A 23,380-nucleotide genomic window follows, 5' to 3' on the forward strand; every position below is an offset into this window, starting at 1 on the left:
CTCTCCTTCCCTAATAAAGGGGCAGAGAGGTGTCACTCAGCAAGAGGGAAGACAGAACAAGACAACTCGCTGATAAAGTCTGCTGCATCGTTTTTTGTCCCCCGAGTTCTTCAACTCAAGAATTAGCAACAAACTCTCCACCACCAAAGACAGAAAGAGAGAGAGAGCATTCAATTTGCTGAGTACAGAACCCCCTATAGCTATCCACTGTTCCTGATGATTTGGTTTCTCCCACAACACTTCAGTCACCAGAACAGGGTTGGCTTGTGCACAGTGCTGCGAGGCCTTGGAACTGCTGGTCGTGAACTCCTGAAGTTGGATCCCATCACTGCAAAGTACCAAAGTCTGGATGTAACACCAGGTCAGGATCTCCAACAGAACACCATCTACCCTGAAAAGGAAAAAGAGACATTAAAGGTAGAAATTAAGCTGTTTCTGCAGTTGATCTTGAAGGAGTCTCTGTTAAGCATTCATCTGTCTCTAATACACTTTATTAACCGTTAAACAATGAATAAGCAGCAATTTTTTTCCTTAAAAAAGTCAATAATTATTATTATTAATTCAGTAATCAATGATAAACCCTGCTCAAAATTACCATTGCACATGAGAAAATTGTTTTAGGAGATTATTGCCAATTTGGGCACCGATTCAGAATAATGTTTAGCATTCCTGCCTTTAACCATTCCAGGTCACTGCTGCTAACTTATCATGCCTCAATGCAGTCTGAAGCTCATACTGCATTAGGAACATCAAACAAACTTCTTAGACAAGGAGACAGAAAAACATTCTTCTACTTTTCCTTCAGTCCACATACGTACCTGACAGATTAAGCCGAGAATCAGAAGTTATTTTGGATTTATAATTAAACACTGATCCAAACATAAACCATACTTGACCTGACGCATGTAGCTGAGTGTGGACAGGTCAAGAATTTTAGACAGTTATTGGCATGTTATATCTCAAGATTTATACCATGTCAAGTTAAGCAGTGCCATGAAATATTAATAGCATTGGTCTTCAGGATACAACAACACTAATTGATATAAATAATATACATGTCTTAGATTTATCCCTGTTTTTCTATCATTCATTATACAAATTAAAAAATAAAACAGTAAATAGTTTAATGTTATATGTACGCACAGTGACCAGCATCACTTGGCCAGATTTTCTATCTCCCTCTGATACACTGATTCGTCACCACCTTTGATTCAGCCTATGACAGTGGTGTCAGCAAACTTAAAAATGGGGCATTGGAGCAGTGCTTAGCCTCATAATCATAAGTATAAACCAAGTAGAGCAGGGGACTAAGCGCACAGCCTTGTGGTACATCTGTGGTAATGGAGGTTGTGGAGGGCATGTTGTTGCCAATCTGCATTGACTGATGTCTGCATGTGAGGGAATCAAGGATCCAGTTGCACAAGGAGATATTGAGGCCAAAGTCTTGAACCTTACAGATTAATTTTATGGGGATGATAGTATTGAATGCCAAGCTGTATACAATAAAGAGCATCCTGATATATGCATCTTTGCTATCCAAATGTTCCAGGGTTGAGTGAAGAGTCAACAAAATGGCATCTGCCATGGACCTGTTGTACCAGTAGGCAAATTAGTGAATTTCCAAGCTGCTTCTCAGGCAGGGGTTGATATTTTTGATCACAAACCGCTCTAAGCACTTTATTACAGTGGATGCAAGTGCTACTGGATGATGGCCATTAAGGCACATTACCACATTCTTGGGTGCTGCTACAATTGAAGCCTGCTTGAAGCAAGTGTATAACTCACACTGCCATAGCTAGAGGTTAAAGAGATCGATGAAAACCCCAGTCAACTGATCAGCACAAGTCTTTTATAATTGGCCCAGGTACCCCATCCAAGCTGAATGCTTTCCACAGGTTCACCCTCCTGCCATAGAGACTGAAGTCACAGAGTCACTGGGGGCTGTGAAGGTTCCTCCATGTTTTGATGGTAAAATCAAGCTAAAAAGGCATCTGGAAGCAAAGCTTTGTTGTCACCTATGTCACTTGGTTTCACTTTGTAAGAGTTAATAGCATTCAAGTCCTGCAAAGCTGTGAAGCATCCTTCAGTGATTCACATTTCATCTGGAATTGCCACTTCACCCATAGCTGGCTTTCCATAGATCATTCCTGGAGCTCTTGTATCTTACTTGGTTTCCAGACCTGAATGCCACTGATCTGGCCCTCAGCAGATTGTGGATCTCACGGCTCATCCAGGGCTTCTGGTTGGGGAAGACTCTGAATGATTTTGTGGGGACTGACGCAACTTGCAGCGGCCACTCCGGAGCTGATTATCTGTTATTTGTGAAGTGTGGTGCCGTGGAAAATCATTATCGATTGAAAACAGACGTGGGAGCACAGAAGAACATCGGGAAATCTCCAGAAAGACCTTCTTCGGTGCTGCTGCTGTGAGGTCCGGGACTCTGCTGGGAAGAACAGGCCCCCAGTCCTCGGGGTCGTGTTGCCGATGGCCGTTGGCAGGGCCGTCTTAATACACTCGGCAGAGGATGGTGCTCGGAGAAGCTGTGCCGGAGGGGATGGTTGTTGGCTCGGAGATTCGACGGACTCGGAGTCCGCTGTGGTCAGGTCGCTTTTGGTGTGTGCTGCGTCTGCGAGGCTGAGTCGGGCGGCGCCGTGGAAGTCCATAGCGGGGGTATTCCCTTCTGCTGCTGGCGTGGGATGGCGAGTCTGTTGGGACCCTGGGGACTTGTGGAAACTGTGTGGTGATTTCTTTTGAACTTGTAGTCCTTAACATCTTTGGACTATTTTTACTGTGCCCATAGTCTTTTTTTTTTATCAATTATGCTATTGTTTGCACTGTTGTAACTATGTGGTTTTGTGCAGGTCTTGTAGCTTTAGTTTTTGGTCTTGTTTGTCTGGTGGATTTGGAGCTCCTTTCTGGGGAACGCGCTAAGACGGTAGCGCAATATTAATATGCAGCAGCCTCTCCGGACTCTGGATTGGGGATTGCCAAATATGAACAATCTGAATCTATGACTCTTCTCATAAACTCTGTGACAACTTTTGGGTTTCTCTGATGAGTTCTTGAACACAGCCCAGTCAACCAACTCAAAGATGCTCCTTGCCTTCTTTTTGTTATGCTAACTTCTGGAGCCTTGCTTTTTTGCCTCTGCCTGTATGCATGTAGGAGAGGAACAGACAAGTGATTAGATTTCTGGGCATGGAACAGTAGGCATTCCTTATTGTAGTATGGCAGTGGTCTAGTGTTTTGGAACCCCTGGTCCTGCAGGTTATAAGCTGATGGTAATTAGGCAGAGATTTCTTCAAACAAGCTTGTCTGTGATTTGAAATGCATCAGAATGGACTATTTCTTGTTTGGTGATGGCATCATTCAATATCTCAAGTACCTAATTAGCATTGGTTTTGGCAGTATGTAAATTGCAGTCAGGATCATGGAAGAAAACTCTCTTCGTAAGTAGACAGTTGGCACTTAATCATTAGATGTTCCAGGTCAGGGTACAACAAAACTGCCACACCTGAACACCTCAGAGAGTTTATCATGAAATACAGACCCCCAACTTTTGCATTCTCCGAATCAGCAGTTTGGTCCATCCTATGTACAAGGAAGCCTTCGGGTCTGATTACCAAATCCAGCACGTTCAGGGTGAACCAGGTCTCTATGAAACAGAGAATGCAGCAATTCTTCATTTCCATACTATACATCAATCTTGCCCTTTAGGTCCTTAATCTTGTTCGCCAGTGACTATACATTTGCTAACAAGATGCCACGTAGAGGGGGTCAAATCATTCTGCATTTCAGCCTGGCTTGGAGTCTACTGCTCCTCGTTCTCTTACAACCATGGCAGTGTACATTCATCCACCTAAAGGTGCTACCTGCACGCTCGGGAATTAGGTCTGCTGAATCCTTTAGAAGATCACAAAATCACAAATTAATTAAGGTAGTTCAAAGCTACGTTGCTTAAAGGGAAATTACATGATGCAGATTGCAGTGAGAGTAATTCAAAGAAGATACATTTAGAAGTCTTGTAAGCAGTCCACATCACGTCACTCTGGTTCACTGGCACCATCTTGCTTTGGTCAAGATGGAAATGATTCCGGTTGTTTTGGGGTTTCCATACTGGAGGTGTACACATACCAAGCTTGTTTCCAGAGCATATTTCGGAAGAACAATCTCCTCTCAATACCTGTCTGATGGCTAAGTGGCCAAGTGGCTAAGGCATTGGTCTAGTGATCTGAAGGTTGCTAGTTCGAGCCTCAACTGAGGCAGCGTGTTGTATCCTTGAGCAAGGCACTTAACCACACATTGCTCTGTGACGGCATTGGTGCCAAGCTGTATCGGCCTAGGCCCTTCCCTTGGATATCATCGGTGGCATGGAGAGGGGAGACTTGCAGCATGGGCAACTACCAGTCTTCCATATAACCTTGCCCAGGCCTCAGTCAACATCAAAACAGATGGACAGCTGAAGAAGAAGATGATCTTTGCAAACAAGAAGTATCTTTGCAAGCTCAGGCATAACCAAACTTCTGAATTCAAAGGAATCTTCTCTGTACTTTCTCACCCCGTAGGATCATTGCAATTAGCCACTGCATGCCTCAGTTGGCTGCTCACTGCAACATCTCTCTGCTTGCAACAGAACCACTTCATTTGCTGGCTGCAGCTTTAGTGAGGAACTTGTATGGCAGCTTGACAGTGGGATTTGCCATCATTGTTGTCCTTCCACAGATATTAGAAGACATTGTGGTCAGTGCCACATTTCCCACAAAGCATTTATCTGAGATCCAGCCAACTCTTCCCCAACATGACTCCTCCCTTCTGAACAATGCCCTGCCACAGTGGCGGAGTTGTTGTTTATCTCTTGTTCTCAAGTAAGGTCTGGTCTACATGCTGCAATGGGTTCTGAGAGAGCCGGTTAGACCAGCCTGGTCTCTAAAATTCAGAGGTGTAGGCATCATGAGAAAGGAGAAGGAGGAGGAGTCTGCAGATTTGGCAGATCAGGGGGAATTTCCTGATGAATATCAGTGGTGCCAATTAGCACTGTAGAGGAAAGAGGCTATCAGTACAAGGGCAGGGAAGGCATTCAACAAAGTAGGCCTGTACACACACCTTTCCCTGTTGCATGGATATTACTCCCAAAATAAGGTGATAAAATGGGGATAATCCTTGTACACCCATCACATCCTTCATTGTAGTTGCAAATGACCTACTCACTCATTAATGAGGAACGAAATTATCAAAAATTCTAATGTCTTGCTGCAGGATCCAAGTTAACACCTGTTTAAAAATGCACTAACCTCAATAAGCCTGTCCTGACGAAGGGTCTCGGCCCAAAACATCGACAGTGTTTCTCCCTATAGATGCTGCCTGGCCTGTTGCGTTCCACCAGCATTTTGTGTGTGTTGCTCAATAAGCCTGGCATTCTTTGTGTTTCTGCTCCTCTTTGCAAATGTAATCCATGATTCTAGTACTGAAACCTTTAGAGCATTGCCAATTAAAGATGGTACTTGTCAACAATGCAGCCATCGCAGTCGAGAGTAATACATTTTACAGCAAATTGATTACATTAACATTCATTAGAGATGGAGATTGTTTGAAGGGTTTATGATTGTTCAACATCATTCAGCAATTAGAATCATGAAACTCCGGCTGAAAATCACGTCAATCCATTGAACAAATGGACCATATGAGTGGGCCACCAGTAGGCAGAGATTTTGATTACAGCATGTTGTTTTAAACGTTTCTCAGGAAAATTAAATGAGTCATTGCGCTGTGCAGCCTCCCTGCACAGTTTATCACAACACTCGAACAGCATCATCTTATCCTACAAAATATGGGGTCTTCAACAGCCAAGGCACTCTGTAGAAGACTAAGCAAGTCTTTTCCTTTATATTTTACTCCCTCTGTATTGAATTCTGGTCTCAGTGGTGGCTGCAGTAAATAGTGTGTGTGTAGAAGGGTCTCTTTCTGTGTTATATATTCTATAGTTTATGTAATATCAGGGCTGGAATGCCAGGTACAGTGTGTGTGGGGTGGGAGATGTGAGAATGAGAGAATGAGACAAGCATATGAATTCTTTGTTTTTGTATGCCCACCTTGACATATTTGGTTAAATCATTAAATTTTTTGTGATTTTTTTCCTCATTTAGAGATTCCCATTGTGATCAGCCTTCACCTCAGCGACCATTTGCCAAGTGCTGTGTGTGGTGGCCTCAGCAGATCTCCTGATCCCTTCATCTTCTGTTCTAAGAAGTACAGTCTAAGTGACCTCATCCTCTCCTTAAGCCTTCCTCTGGTGACCATAATATATTTCACTGTTTCTGCTTTGTGATAAGGTAGGGCATAGGTCCTTGCTGGAATAATGTGATAGCAGATGCCCATAACTACATCATATACCTCTGGGAAACAGGGAGGTGCATTGGCCTTCATCAATCGAGGGATTGAGTTTAGGAGCCGAGAGGTAATGTTGCAGCTATATAGGACCCTGGTCAGACCCCACTTGGAGTACTGTGTTCAGTTCTGGTCGCCTCACTATAGGAAGGATGTGGAAACAATAGAAAGGGTGCAGAGGTGATTTACAAGGATGTTGCCTGGATTGGGGAGCGTGCCTTATGAAAATAGTTTGAGTGAATTCGGCCTTTTCTCCTTGGAGTGACGGAGGATGAGAGGTGACCTGATAGAGGTGTATAAGATGATGAGAGGAATTGATCGTGTGGATAGTCAGAGGCTTTTTCCCAGGGCTGAAATGGCTAGCTTGAGAGGGCACAGGTTTAAGATCCTTGGAAGTGCAGAGGAGACTTACAAGGATGTTGCCTGGATTGGACAGCCTACCTTATGAGAATAGGTTGAGTGAACTTGGCCTTTTCTCCTTGGAGTGACAGAGGAGGAGAGGAGTATAAGATGATGAGAGGCATTGATCATGTGGATATCCAGAGGCTTTTTTCCCAGGGCTGAAATGGCTAACACGAGGGGGCATAGTTTTAAGGTGCTTGGAAGTAGGTACAAGGGGGATGTCATAGGGAAGTTTTTCTCACAGAGTGGTGGGAGCATGGAATGCACTGCCTTTAAAGGTGGATACAATAGGGTCTTTTCAGAAACTCTTAGATAGGCACCTGGAGCTTAGAAAAATAGAGGGCTATGTGGTAGGGAAATTCTAGACAGCTTCTAGAGTAGGTTACATGGTTGGTACAACATTGTGGGCTGAAGAACCTGTAATGTGCTGTAGATTTTCTATGTTCTGTGTTCTATGATTCTGGGTATTATACATGCTAACAATATTTTAAAGGTGTTTTCAGACAATTTTGTGATTCTCTTTGTGGGGGAAATCTAATGGAAATCTTACCTTTCCCTTTCTATGCTCAGGAAATTCACTTCTAGGAAAAGTCATTGGTCCAGTTCAAATTAGTATGACCACAAAGTGTACACTGAGCTACAAACAGTCATAAAATGAAGATGAAACAAATCTGAAAACTGATTTATCAAAAACTGAGTAAGTGAATATGATTGCAGATGAAACACAAGACCAGCTCCAATGTACAAACCATAGCTGTGTGTTTGACAGTCCTTATTAATGAGCTGGCTGTGCATATTGCCTCACGTATTAACCTCCTCTTCATTGATTGGCTGCACTTTCATTAACAAAACTCTGTGGAAGAAAGTACCAACTAATCACAATTAGAAGATGATGGACACTTTGGAAAGATTAGCTTGTTAAAATGCACTCAGTCTGCAGGTTTTAAAGTAAATAGACAGAATCTACAAACAAAGGAAATTGGATTTTAGAATCCAGTCAATTGCTTACCTAACTCCAGCTGCTGAAAATTGCCTTTTAATGGATTTTCTTTTTGTGCTCAACAGGCTATTGAATATTGCAGTCGTCTACTGAAAAGTCCCTATGGTTCAAATGTAGCAAAAACATACTGACTGTTATGCCAGGGCTGAGCTGGACAAAACATCTATGAAATGTACCTATAGATAAGTTATTATTGAGAGTAACATTTCTGATTGCAATGCTTAATGTAAAATTCATGATATGCTAATTTCATGTAAAGTTCAGTTTGCAGCGCAAGCTCATTACAATATTTAAACTGATATTACATCTTCTGAATGTTTTTAATTCATAGCAATTTTATTGCCAAAATATTGTACTGATATTTTAACAGCATATCACTGAAAACATGGTGACATTTCTGAGGGGCCACTCTGAGTTAGCCCGTAATCATGAATCTGAATACTGTATATAAAAATTCAGCTCTAATTTGATAAGAATGAGAGTCAGTTTAATAAATCATAGTCTTATGAGACAGGAAATTTCTTGTTTGTGGTAGCAGTACAATGTAAAAAAAACATTATAAATTACAAATTAAATAAAAAGTAAAGCAAAAAGGAATAATGTGTCGGCCTTCGTGGACCATTCAATAATCTGATGGCAGAGGAGAAGAAGTGGTTTCTTTTTTTTTTTTAATTTTTTTATTAGTTTTTCAAAACATTTTACAAAATTAAAAACCCCAAATCCCAATGAGGAGCATTAATACAGAGCAAGGTTAAGCATACAATATCAATATGCTACAGAGGAAGAGAATTTAACAAAAAAGCACCTAAATTAAAGACAAGTGAGCTTAGTGTCCTCCCCAAGCCCCACAACACAAGAAAAAAAAACAACAATTCCAGACCAACCACCACACAATATAGAGAGTATAAGTCCGGACAATCAAACTCCCAGACTGTGAATATGCTTAGCAACAGAGGATAATAATGCCTACTACCAGAAAAGAAAGGGAGCTGAAAGCAAGGGACCGAAGGGAAAAAAAAAACCCTAGTCAAGAGGAAGGTTATGAAAGTAGTCGATAAAAGGCCCCCAGATCTTATGGAACTTTAAATCCGAAGTGAGAACTGAATAATGAACGAATATGAGTTTCTTGGAGGAAAGCAATGTCAGCTTTGAGTTGTTTAATATGTGAGAATACCTTCCTCCTTTTAACAGGGTGGTTCAGTCCCTTTACATTCCAGCTCACAAATTTAAGTGCACTAGCCATTATCAATTACTAATGCATAAAAGGCAGCAGGCATATAAAAAGTCAAGCAGTACAATAGCAGTCTGGGAGCAGAGATATAAACATAGATTCGTAAGGTCAAAATATAAACATGTCCTAAACAATAAAGAAATGTTGGAACTGGAAAACCCACCCCATCCACACAACCCAAAACTAGACGGCTACCAAAACAAGTAGCTAGCTCTACCAAAGAAATTAACCCAAATACAACTTCCAGATCTGTGTCATTGACAGCAGTTCCGTATAAATGCTATAACAAACAGTAACTAGTTTATGCACTAGGAAACATAACTACAGATTAGAACACCTTCTGCCGAGATATACAACTTAATACAGAGAAAATCGGAAGAAAACCAAAACTAATCTACCCGCGAAATATTATAGAAGGATAAAGTAAGAGAAAGGGGAAAAAAAAGGTAAGAAGGAAAAAGAAAAAAAAGAGGAAGGGGAAAATTGTAAATTCAAGACGAGTATTTATCAACCGTTTACCGAGAAGGGAGAAAAAAACATTCAGAGAATGGAAAAAAAAGGGGGTGAAGAAAAGAAAAAGATAAAATAAATAAGTATTTAAAACAGAGGAAAAATAAATCAGCAGTTGAACTGTGAACCGACAAACAGGGAGGCCTTCACTAAAGACTTCAAACCTCCAAAACAAGTTAGATTTAGTTGTAGAACTCTGTAGGTAAAGTTATACAGAGGTGAAAATAGATTACACACACACCAAATCCCGGGAGAGATTGTCAACAGCCTTTAGAGTTTCAGTGAATAATGTCTGAGTGATTCAAGTGAATTCCGAGTCCAGAGAAAGTAATTTTACTACGAGGAGTACTTATCCACCATTTTAGGAAGTCCGATCAGATTCCGAAGATGACTGGATAGCCGGAAGACTTGCCACAAACGCTTCGGCTTCCCTCGCTGATTTGAACCACTTGAATTCCCCGGTATTAAACTTGATTCTTAGGTCAGCAAGATTACGAAAGGAAGGTTTGAAACCACGATCAAAAAGCACTTTCATTACGCCTTTATACTCAGCGCGCATCTTTAAAGTCTGGGGTGCAAAATCTTCCACAAAGCGAATGGTTGTATCCTGAAAAGAAAAAGAGCCTCTGCGACGTGCCTCCACAATCAGACTGTGTTTTACCTGGTATTGATAGAAACACAAGATTACTGGTCGCGGACGGGTGCCCAGAATTCCGGGGGGGACATTAACTCTGTGTGCCCGTTCGAGCTCGGGCGGGTTTAGAAGCAGATCCTTCCCGAATATCTCACAGAGAAACTCGGCGAAAAACTTCACGGTTGATCCCTTTTCAGTCGCCTCTGGTAATCCCAGAATTCTGATGTTACAGCGTCTGCTACGATTTTTGAGATCCACCATTTTGGAAAGAAGTTTGTTAGATTTTTCCTCTAAGCTGGAACAGAGAGTCTCCAAGTATCGAACCCGACTTTCTAAAGCTTCAGAAGTCGAATCGATGCGAGATAAGTGTTCAGCATGTTTGTCCACTTTATCGTTGATCCGATCCAGTTTGTCTTCTAACTGTTTGAAAGCGGTTTTAATTTGCTTTAAGATTTCGTCTCGGAGATTTTCAAGCGCCTCCATCGTCACGCCCGACGAAGTCGTAGTTTCTTTTCTCCCGGATTTAGAACTCTTGCTAGACATTGTAGGTTAGATATATTCACAGGCAAGTAAGAGATACCGAAAAAATTCCTATCTAAGCTTTATAAAATGGAGACATTTAGTGCAAAGGTAGCGACAGTAACGGAACAAAAGTTCGGAGCAGCTAAGCAATCGCCATCTTACCGGAAGTCCCAAGAAGTGGTTTCTGAATCATTGAGTGTGGATCTTCAGGCTCCTGTACCTCCTCCCTAATGATAGTGGTAAGAAGAGGACATCTTTTGGATGGTGAGAGTCCTTAATGATGGATGCTACCTTCTTGAGGCACTGCCTCTTGAAGTATCCTTGATGGTAAGGAGGATTATGCCCTTGACGGGGCTGCCTGAGTCTAGAACTCTGCAGCCTATTGCAGTCCTGTGCATTGGACGCTCCATACCAGGCTGTGACACAACCAGTCAGAAGGCCATTAATATACATTAGCTAGATCATTTGATGACTTAGCTAATCTCCTCAACACCCATTGAAGAAGCGCCACTGGCATGCCTTCTTTCTGATTGCATCCAGGAAAGATTATCTGAGATGTTGACACCCAGGAACTTTAAGTTAGCCACCTTTACCACCACTGACCCATCAGTGAGGACTGATGCATGTCCACGCAATTTTACCTCCCGAAGTCTACAATCAATTGCTTGGTCTTGCTGATGCTGAGTGAGAGGTTGTTGTTGCAACACCACTCAAACAGCCAATCTCGCTCACACCTGTACGCCTCCTTGAGATGTTACCAACAGCAGTGGTGTCATCTGCAAATTTATAGATGGCCTTTGAGCTGTGCTTATCCAGGAGTGTAAAGACACCAGGAGCATAGACAGAGGGCTAACCACACACCCTTGAGGTGCGCCTGTGTTGATTGTCAGCGAAGAGGAGATGTTATCACTGATCTGCACTAATGCGGTCTCCCAATATGAAAGACATATACTTAGATGCAGAGGGAGATAGAGAGGCTCAGGTTTAAAAGCCTGGTGATTAATACCAAGGGGTTGATGGGACTGAACGCTGAGCTGTAATCAATAAATAGCAGCTTAAAGTATGTTTTGTTGTTGTCTAAGTGTTCCAAAGCAGAGCGGGGAGCCAGTGAGATTGTATCTACGGTGATTTTGTAGATCTGTTGCAGTGATATGCAAACTACAGCAGGCCCAGCTAGTTGCTTAGGCAGGAGTTAGTTCCAGCCATAAGCAGCCTCTCAAAGCACCTCATTACAATAGATTTAAGTGCTACTGATTGACCGTCGTGAGATAGTTCACCCCTTTCTTCTTGTTCGTCACAGCAAAGACGGTTTAAAATTCAGTTTGCAGTTTTGTTACAAAAGTTATTCAAGTGAGGGTTGAAAGGAGGTGACAAGGAAGATCATGGGAGGAGGCAGAATGAACCCAGAAGAATTTTCTGTATGAATTAGTGATGCACCATCAATAACTCACGCTGAGACGTAGGAAGCGAGGTATCGGCTTTTATTGTCTGGAAGAATGAGCAACACTACATCCTGGGGAATGAGGCTGGGCAACAGGCCTCAGTCGCCTTTATACAGGGGTCTGTGGGAGGAGCCACAGGAGCAGTCCAGACAGGTATATGTAGTTCACCACAATTAGCAGGCAGAAGAAGTAGCCAAGCTGTATGGTGAGTTCCACAGAGTTAACCATGCATCATTTATTTTTGGGGGGTGGGTGGGATTAAAATTAGTTCTGATAAAACTATTGCTTGTGTTTTCTAACATCACTTGGGCTCAAGCAGAGACCATAAAACCATTCAGTCTGTGTGGTGAACTACATATACCTGTCTGGACACGCCCCTTGCTGACTGCTCCTGTGGCTCCTCCCACAGACCCCTGTATAAAGGCGATTGAGGTCTGAGCCCGGCCTCTCTGTCTCCAGGATGTAGTATGGTGGTCAACCACTGCTTGTTCCTTCTTCCAGTCAATAAAAACCGATATCTCGCCTTTACGTCTCAGAGAGAGTTATTGATGGTGCATCAGTCTGAAAGAAATGAATTCATTAGAAAAAGATTAAAGCAACTATTTATGATGTTGCAATGAAGATGACTTTTAAGATTTAGGCATTTGCTCCTATTCTGAAAAAAGATCTTTAAAAAAACAATAGTTTCAGATTATTGAGAAACACTTCACAGAAATCTATGGGTATATGGTCTACGTAGCAAAACTAAAGTGTTACTCTGTCCTGCAAAAAAAATGCAGTCCCGAGATACAAATACAGAACACTATGACAGGAATCCTGACATAAAAAGAAAAATAGTTAAGTTTAAATATCATAAATAGTGAATAAAATTACAGGAAATACTGCCTCATGCATTTGTGTGTAACATTGCATGACCAAGCAAATATATATGTGCATTATCAGATATAATTACATTCATGTTTTATATCTATTCACAGCATCAGTTTCAAACCTTGTAAACATCAACTAGGTGCATTTCTCTAGAAGTGCCTATTTCAGTATGAATGTCGGTGATTACTTGAGTTACCTTTTCAATACAAGTCCATCATTTGGATTGGGCAAGTTTCAAACTCATGCATCGGTCAGTTGATGTAGCTCCTTCATATACAGGAAATAATGAAGAGACAAATACAGGGCACTAAAAATAATTAGGCCAAACAGCTTGTGAAATAAATCCACCGCAATTTAGATATAACTAACATTTTTGGGCAGGCTGCACAGGAAAGGTCAGTGACTATGTTAACTGCCTCTCAGAGGCATTTTACCAAAGCTACAACATGGATTTGTGTCAGTTAATCATGAATCCAATCTCGCTTCTGCCTGTGCAGTCAATGATATATCTACTAATTCCTTTCATACTGCTGAATTTGCTCTCTATGGATTATGATGATCCAGACTGGAAGAGAACATACGTGTCTGTAAACAAACTGCTCCTCCGTGTCATAGTGGATAAGATTTATGAAAGAGTATCCCCAACATGTGGACTCAAAGTACTTTGACTTCAGAAATGTCATTTTGTTTCAAACTTACGTTGTATTGTCTAAACATAATTTTGCTTCTTGAAGTTATCAAGTGCAAATTAAAACCATTGTGCATGTGCAATGGTGCTTAGGTGTCTAGAAAGGAAAGGTATTTGATCTCAAGTGAAACTCAGGAGACTTCAAACTTTCATGTTCTAGCTCAAGATCAAAGTCAAAGGAAACACGAGCAAGAAGAATCCGTATAGCTCTTCCAGCCAACTCTGTCATTCAATAAGATCAGGCCTTGCTGACAATTCAGTCTGTATGCCTACTTCCCAAAGCTTTTGACCCGATCTCTGCTTCAAAACTCACTTTTTCTCCACCTTGAAAATAAAGAGTTCCAAACATTCTCAACTCTCTCTCTCTCTCTCTCTCTCTCTCTCTCTCTCTCTCTCTCTCTCTCTCTCTCTCTCTCTCTCTCTCTTAAATATGTGATCATTTAATCTGACACTGAGCTTCTGAGTAGCTATGCCTCTCATGCGGAGAAATATCATCTCAGCACTTCTGCTGTAAAGTGCCCCCGGACTCTCATGTGTGTCAATAAGAACATATCTCAGTCTCAAAACACTAGTGAGAACAGTCTCAACCTGCTCAATTCTTCCTCAGAAAATAACCCTTCCATTCCTGGACTCAGACTCACAAACTTTATCTGAGCTGCCTCCAATGTAAGTACGTATATGCATCTCAAGGGAGAGCAAAACTGTATGCTGTACGTGGCATCGCCAGTAGTTACAGTATGTCTTTCCAACTTTGGTAGACCAACTCTGGCAACAAAGCCCACTCTAAATGCATTCCCCATCACTTGTTTTACATGCATGCAAACTGTTCCTGTTTCATGTTCAAAGGCACCAAAATCCCTCTTTCCTGCACAATTCCATGGGCTCTCTTCAATTTAAAGAATATTTTACGTTTTTAAATCTTCCCCCAAAATAGATAACCTCAAATTTTCCCACACTATGTTCCATCTGATCTGCCAATATCTTGTCCTGATGGCTCCTTTTGCAAGTTCCTTCTGCCCTCCTCATAACTTGCTCTCCCGCTTTGTAGCTTCACCAATTTAAAATACAGTACGCTCAGTTAATATCAGAAATTTAAAATTGTTGAAACCCTCAGACTGCTCCATGTGGCACCTCAATAGTTACAGCTTGCCAACATAAAAATGACTGATTGTTTTTTTTAGCCAGTCTTCAGTTCATATTAAAATATTCTCCCTCAAACCATGTGTTCTGTCTCCTGTGGTAAACTTTGATGTAACATTGTATCAAGCAGAGGGGAGTGGTAACGATTTACAGAAGACCAGAAAATATACTGGACTGTTTCAGTGATGAGCTTTATGCATTTTTGCATAAATTGATTTACAATGTTTGTTTAATATTTGTTTTATTCGTGTAACCTAAGCAGGCAAAGTGGTAATTAGTAATTTGATGAAGGATGGTAAGATGACGAACTGTTGGTATAGCTGGTACTTTATTTTCATTACAAAATAGCCGGCTGAGTTGGTCCTGGAGTGCCTGGCCAGGAAATGGTTACTATGGACCAGAAACAATTGCTAAGTCCTCTTGATGGCGATGTTGTGTAACACTGAGCAAAAGAATACAAATCTTGCAATCTGCTCCACCAAGTATTATTCCTACAAAGTGGTTCAGCAGCATTCTTGTTATCTCAACATGCTCAAATTTTGATTTATCACATTTTATGAAGTAGCCCATTTGATTCTATGTTGCCGTAGGTACATGGAGTCAAGAGCCACGTTGTCACCGGATTCCACTCGTCACTTTATAGTCACTATTTGTTTGCCTTTATCGCTCAAGTACAGATTCGAGGCATCATAACCATGCTCAGGATATCATCCACTGACCTGCGTGATGTGCCATTCATGCACACACAAGCTCAACATGAGGGCATGAAATTTTGGATCTGGTATATTTCATAGATTGTTTTCCTCAAAAACCTACCATAACTTCAAGGGTCCATAGTTTGTGGGAAATCCCAATGTTGTTCATTGTTCCATCAGAAAATATCGGCAGCTGTATGAGTAAGGACATTTTCCCCATGACATCCAGGCTTAAACAACTGCCAGTGCACTACAGCCTATAAAATTAATGTGCAATTATTAGAGCAGTATTTTGACCAAACCTTTAATGTACTTTTTTAGATGTGCTTGGTAAGGTTAATGTTAATTAAATAAATGAGGAGCTAGAGAAAGTGGAACTACCTCGATGGGCATTAGCAATGTACACATTGTCCTAAAATGGAATTTTTCATCAATTTATTGTTCTTCATCAGTAACTAATATAGTTTAGGAGACAGTAATCTACATGAGTCACTGGATATTCCTGGAAAAGTATTTAATTTCTATTGTAAGTCCTGTTTACATTAGACATGCAACATTTCAGGTCAGTTTGAACTTGTGCATATCTTGACCTTGAGGCACAACACGCCAACACTTTGCAGCCCACAGTTTTTATCCCCATTAGGTAAGTGGTATATCTGCTTAATGGAGACTTTTGCACTGCGATCAGCAAAACCATTTCTAAGCAATCAAATATTAAAAATTCTTAGTAAAATTAAAAATAACAACAAAAATGATGTAAACATTCAGCAGATAAAACATAGTGAAGAGAAAAACACATCAAGAGTCTGAATGTTAACTCCCAAAAACAGATGTGATGCAGTCATGGCAGAGGTTATAATGGAAACATTCAGCAATGGGAATTGAATCTACCAATAAGTGTGATGAAGGATGGGTGTCCAATCTGCTCACAGAACGTGGGCTGGCCTGTTAAGTACTGTAACCAGGCAGTGTGACCACATATAACAGACTTAGTTAAACATAAGGCTTCTGAAAATCCAGGAGCTGAAAGCTAGTGAGAAGGGTTAAATTTGATGAGTAAGTTTCTTCTGAGTTCTGCATATGCTCCCTTAGTCTTTCAACAAGCTATTTAGTAACTACGCTCTCCAGCACTCACCACTCCTCAGCCACGTGTGTTTTCCTTCACTATGTGATGCCATTGACTCTCAGATGCAAGCTTCATTTTTTTAAACTCTAGCCTATTGGCCCTTGCATATTTTAACCTTCTAACAATGGTGGCTGCAAGGGAGGCAGCAGGACTATCGGAAAACATTAGGCATTCTTACTACTCTTTAGCAGATTAAAGTTAATTAGCTTTTGAGATAAGGAAGAACATATGCATAACTTTTAGAAACACCACAGAAGATAAAGGTATCAAGGACCTGGTTTAATTATATTTATAAAAAATATATAACTATTTTGAGATTTTCAATGAGATACTAATGTCTTCTTTGCCTATGAAATATAAATAGGAGAAGCCAAAATAGCCCCTCAAGTCCGTTCCACCATTCAATAAGATACTGGCAAATTTGATCTTTGGCCTTAATTCAACACTTATGTTCCATTCTGCATCCTTCGATTCTCCAGAAGTCCAAACAATTTTGATCTCAACCTTGTATTGAGTATCCACAGCTCTCTGGAGTAGAGAATTCTAAGTACTTATAAATCTGAGAAAAGAATGTTTGGAAATTCATCATGGTCAAAGAACCTGGTTAATAGATAGCTGCAAAACTGTTCTGCCTTCTGTGCCAAAAGAATCATCCTCATAGTGTCCTCAGTCAACATAGAAACATACAAAATAGGTGCAGGAGTAGGCCATTCGGCCCTTCAAGCCTACACCGCCATTCAGTATGATCATGGCTGATCATCCAACTCAGAACCCTGTACCTGCTTTCTCTCCATACCCACTGATCCCTTTAGCCACAAGGGCCATATCTAACTCCCTCTTAAATATAGCCAATGAACTGGCCTCAACTGTTTCCTGTGGCAGAGAATTCCACAGATTCACCTCTCTCTGTGTGAAGAAGTTTTTCCTCATCGCGGCCCTAAAAGGCTTCCCCTTTATCCTTAAATTGTGACCCCTCGTTCTGGACTCCCCCAACATTGGAAACAATCTTCCTGCATCCAGCCTGTCCAATCCCTTTAGAATGTTATACATTTCAATAAGATCCCCCCTCAATCTTCTAAATTCCAGTGAATATAAGCCTAGTCGATCCAGTTTTTCTTCATATGAAAGTCCTGCCATCCCAGGAATCAATCTGCTGAACCTTCTTTGTACTCCCTCTATGGCAAGAATGTCTCTCCTCAGATTAGGGGACCAAAACTGCACATAATACTCCAGCTGTGGTCTCATCAAGGCCTTGTACAACTGCAGTAGAACCTCCCTGCTCCTGTACTCAAATCCTCTTGCTATGAATGCCAACATACCATTTTCCTTTTTCACCGCCTGCTGTACCTGCATACCCACTTTCAATGACTGGTGTACAATGACACCCAGGTCTCGTTGCACCTCCCCTTTTCCTAATCAGCCACCATTCAGATAATAATCTGTTTTCCTGTTCTTGCAACCAAAGTGGATAACCTCACATTTATCCACATGAAATTGCATCTGCCATGAATTCGCCCACTCACCTAACCTATCCAAGTCACCCTGCATCCTCTTAGCATCCTCCTCACAGCTAACACCGCCGCCCAGCTTCCTGTCATCTGCAAACTTGGAGATGCTGCATTTAATTCCCTCGTCTAAATCATTAATATATATTGTAAACAACTGGAGTCCCAGCACTGAGCCTTGCGGTACCCCACTAGTCACTGCCTGCCATTCTGAAAAGGTCCCATTTATTCCCACTCTTTGCTTCCAGTCTGCCAACCAATTCTCTATCCACATCAATACCATACCCCCAATACCGCGTGCTTTAAGTTTGCACACTAATCTCCTGTGTGGGACTTTGTCAAAAGCCTTTTGAAAATCCAAATATATCACATCCACTGGTGCTCCCCTATCCACTCTACTAGTTACATCCTCAAAAAATTCTATAAGATTCGTCAGACATGATTTTCCTTTCACAAATCCATGCTGACTTTGTCCGATGATTTCACCTCTTTCCAAATGTGCTGTTATCTCATCTTTGATAACCGACTCTAGCATTTTCCCCACCACCGATGTCAGACTAACTGGTCTATAATTCCCCGGTTTCTCTCTCCCTCCTTTTTTAAAAAGTGGGGTTACATTAGCCACCCTCCAATCCTCAGGAACTAATCCAGAATCTAAGGAGTTTTGAAAAATTATCACTAATGCATCCACTATTTCTTGGGCTACTTCCTTAAGCACTCTGGGATGCAGACCATTTGGCCCTGGGGATTTATCTACCTTTAATCCCTTCAATTTACCTAACACCACTTCTCTACTAACATGTACCCTCGGTCCCCTACTATTTCCGGAAGATTACTTATGCCCTCCTTAGTAGTTATTCAATTGGTCTGCCATGTCCTTGTTCCCCATGATCAATTCACCTGTTTCTGATGGTAAGGGACCTACATTTGTCTTAACCAATCTTTTTCTTTTCACATATCTATAAAAGCTTTTACAGTCAGTTTTTATGTTCCCTGCCAGCTTTCTCTCATAATCTTTTTTCCCTTTCCTAATCAAGCCCTTTGTCCTCCTCTGCTGGACTCTGAATTTCTCCCAGTCCTCAGGTGTGCCACTTTTTCTGGCTAATTTATATGTTTCTTCCTTGCAATTAATACAATCACTAACTTCCCTTGCCAGCCACGGGTGCACTACCTTCCCTGGTTTATTCTTTTGCCAAACTGGGATGAACACTTCTTGTAGTTCATCCATGCGATCTTTAAATGCTTGCCATTGTATATCCACCGTCAACCCTTTAAGTATCATTTGCCAGTCTCTTAGCTAATTCATGTCTCATACCTTCAAAGTTACCCTTCTTTAAGTTCAGAACCTTTGTTTCTGAATTAACTATGTCACTCTCCATCTTAATGAAGAATTCCACTATATTATGGTCACTCTTACCCACGGGGCCTCACACGACAAGATTGCTAACTAACCCTTCCTCATTGCTCAATACCCAATCTAGAATGACCTGCTCTCTAGTTGGTTCCTCAACATGTTGGTTCAGAAAACCATCCCGTATACATTCCAAGAAATCCTCTTCCTCAGTACCCTTACCAATTTGGTTCACCCAATCTATATCTAGATTGAAGTCACCCATTATAACTGTTGTTCCTTTATTGCACGCATTTCTAATTTCCTGTTTAATGCCATCCCCAACCTCACTACTACTGTTAGGTGGCCTGTACACAACTCCCACCAACGTTTTCTGCCCCTTAGTGTTATACAGCTCTACCCATATCGATTCCACATCCTCCAGGCTAATGTCCTTCCTTTCTATTGCGTTAATCTCCTCTCTAACCAACAATGCTACCCCGCCTCCTTTTCTTTCCTGTCTATCCCTCCTGAATATTGAATATCCCTTGGATGTTGAGCTCCCATCCTTAGTCACCATGGAGACATGTCTCTGTGATCCCAACTATATCATATTCATTAGTAATTATCTGCACATTAAATTCATCCACCTTGGAATGCTCCTCGCATTGACATACAAAGCCTTCAGGCTTGTTTTTACAACACTCTTAGCCCTTATTCAATTATGTTGAAAAGTGGTCCTTTTTGATTTTTGCCCTGGATTTGCCTGCCTGCCACTTTTACTTTTCACCTTACTACTTTTTGCTTCTACCCTCATCTTACACCCCTCTGTCTCTCTGCTCTTGTTCCCATTTCTCTACCACATTAGTTTAAGTCGTCCTGAATAGCAGTAGCAAACGCTTCCCCTAGGACATTGGTGCTAGTCCAGCCCAGGTGCAGACCGTCCTGTTTGTACTGGTCCCACCTCCCCCAGAACTGGTTCCAACGCCCCAGAAATTTGAATCCCTCCCCCTTGCACCATTTTTCAAGCCATGTATTCATCTGAAATATCCTCCTATTTCTACTCTGACTAGCACGTGGCACTGGTAGTAATCCAGAGATTATTACCTTTGTGGTCCTACTTTTTAGTTTATCTCCTAACTCCCTAAATTCACCTTGTAGGACCTCATCCTGTTTTTTACCTATATCGTTTATGTGCACCACGACCACTGGCTGTTCACCCTCCCATTCCAGAATGTCCTGCAGCCGCTCAGAAACATCCTTGACCTTTGCACCAGGGAGGCAACATACCATCCTGGAGTCTCGTTTGCAGCCGCAGAAACGCCTATCTATTCCCCTTACAATCGAATCCCCTATCACTCTAGCTCTCCCACTCCTTTTCCTTCCCTCCTGTACTGCAGAGCCACCCATGGTGCAGTGAACTTGGCTGCTGCTGCCTTCCCCTGATGAGACATCTCCCCCAACAGTATCCAAAACAGTATATCTGTTTAGGAGGGAGATGACCTCAGGGGACTCCTGCACTACCGGCCTACTGCTACGCTGTCTTGTGGCCACCCCTTCCCTTTCTGCCTGTGTAGCCTTTACCTGCGGTGTGGCCAACTCACTGAACGTGCTATTCACGACTTTCTCAGCATCGCGGATGCTCCAGTATGAAAACAATCGCAGCTCCAGATGCTCAATGCGCTCTGCCAGAAGCTGCAGCTGGACACACTTCCTGCACACATAGTCGTCAGGGATACGGGACACGGGACACAATGGTCTCAGGGTACAGTTAGTGTGGTGAGAATGGCCCCAGGGGCAATGTTTTGTTCTGTGTGTGAGATGTGGGAATTCTGGGGGATCTCCTGGATTACCACATCTACACCAGGGGCATGGGGCTGCAGCTCCTCAGAGAATGTGTTAAGGAACTGGAGCTGCAGAAAACAGGGAGTCAGAGGAGGTGATAAATGGGAGCTGCAGAGTGGTAGTCACCCCTAGGCTGCAGGAGGTAGGTAACAATCAACAAACCACGGGGCCGATCTTAGCTGACATGACCTACCCAATACGTTGCCTCAACTTTTGAAACGTTCTCCTTTTAAAGGAACTTACCCAGCCTTACCTCACTTGGAGTGAAGTTCGTCCTCAGCCTCTGCTTGTCGAAGCCTCTGAAGACAAAGCCTTCCTACTCTGTCCCCCTCTACTCGGTCGCCCGCTACAACGTCGCCCGCTCCGTCTAACTGCTCCCTTTAAATTCTCCCGCTGCCTCACGGTCCGACTTATGGTCAACTCTTGGCTGGTCCGGCAGCTTCTTTGCAGGGAAATAGATGGTTGCCATTTCAGCTCCAGACCCTTCACTTGGCCTGAAAGAGTCAGGAGAGATAGTGAGTATAAAAACTGAGGAGAAGCGGTGAAGCAAGGGCTAAAAGGTGAATTTAGGTGAAGAAGAAGTGAGCTGGGGTAAGGGAGAGTGAGAACGGCTCCAGAAGTTTCAAGGTGATAGGTGGAATTGACAAAGGGCCAAAGGTGATGAAATTGGAGAGGAAGGTGGAGCAGGGGATTTAAAGAAGGAAATGGGAGTTTTGGGGTAGGGGAACCAGAGGGAGGGGTGCGTGGCTGATGGGCAGATGGAGTGGGTGGAGGAGGAGAAAGATGTTGAGGTGGGTTGTGTGCAGAAAAAGCTGAGTAGACAAAGAGGAGAGAGAAAAAGATAAAGGGGGAAGTTTAGCAGAAGCTGGAGAATTCACTTTCCATGTTGTTGAGTTGTAAACTACCCATTTGGAATATGAGCTATTGTTTCAATGTTTTATACTGGTTATCTCTCTTTTATTTTTCAATCCAGTTGAAGGGTCTCAGCCAAACATTTCCCTCCATAAATGATGCCTGACACACTGCGTCCCTTTGCTTTGTGTGTGTGTGTTGCTCTACATTTTAGCATCTGCAGCTTCTTGTGTCTCATTCCATACTTTGATGAGAGAATCTCTGAATTTTTGAACTGGTGAAATGTTATCCCACTCTCCTTAATCTTTCCTCCAAGGACCATCCATTCATTCAGGAGTTTCAACCACTGAGTATCTTATCATTTTTGCATAAGAAATAACTGATCCTGACTACCGAGTACCTAATTTATACAATTATTTTGTCATCTTCACTGTGAATTGGCTATATGGCAGGGAAAATATAGGAATGGAAAGAAATAAAAAAAAATCCTTCTTAAAAATGAATCTTAACTTTAACAGCAGCAAATTTAGAAACAGAATGTAGCAGCAGAACATAGAAACAGTATCAATGTTTTAACTGTTCCAGAGAAGTCTGGAGAAAAATGGACTGAATGATGTAATTCAATGCACAGTCTATGAAGCTGTTTTTATCCTTGTGGCTATTTACCAGTTCATGCTTATAATCAGAATCAGAATCAGATCGGGATTAATTTCACTGGCATATTTGTTATGAAATTTGTTGTTTTACTGCAGCAGTGTAGTGCAATACGTAGTTAAGTCATAGAACACTGCATCACAGAAACAGGCCCAGCGGTCTATCTAGTACATGCCAAACCATTCAACTGCCTAGCCCATCAACCTCCACCTGGATCATAGCCCAGTCATCCATCTACCTATCCAAATTTCTCTTAAATATTGAAATCAACCCCGCATTCACCATTTGCACTGGCAGCTCATCCGCACTCTCACCACCCTCTGAGCGAAGAAGATCCCCCTCATGTTCCCATTAAACATTTCACCTTTCACCTTTAACCCATGACCTCTAGTTCTAGTCTCACCCAAACTCAGTGGGAAAAGCCTGCTTACATTCACCTTATCTATACCAGTCCCAATTTTGTATATGTCTTTAAAATCTCCTCTCATTCTTCTATGTTCTAGGGAATAAAATTCTAACCTATTCTAACCTTCTCCTATAACTCAGGTCC

The sequence above is a fragment of the Hemitrygon akajei genome, chromosome 15 (genome assembly GCF_048418815.1).
Source record: "Hemitrygon akajei chromosome 15, sHemAka1.3, whole genome shotgun sequence".
NCBI classification, from domain to species: Eukaryota; Metazoa; Chordata; class Chondrichthyes; order Myliobatiformes; family Dasyatidae; genus Hemitrygon; species Hemitrygon akajei.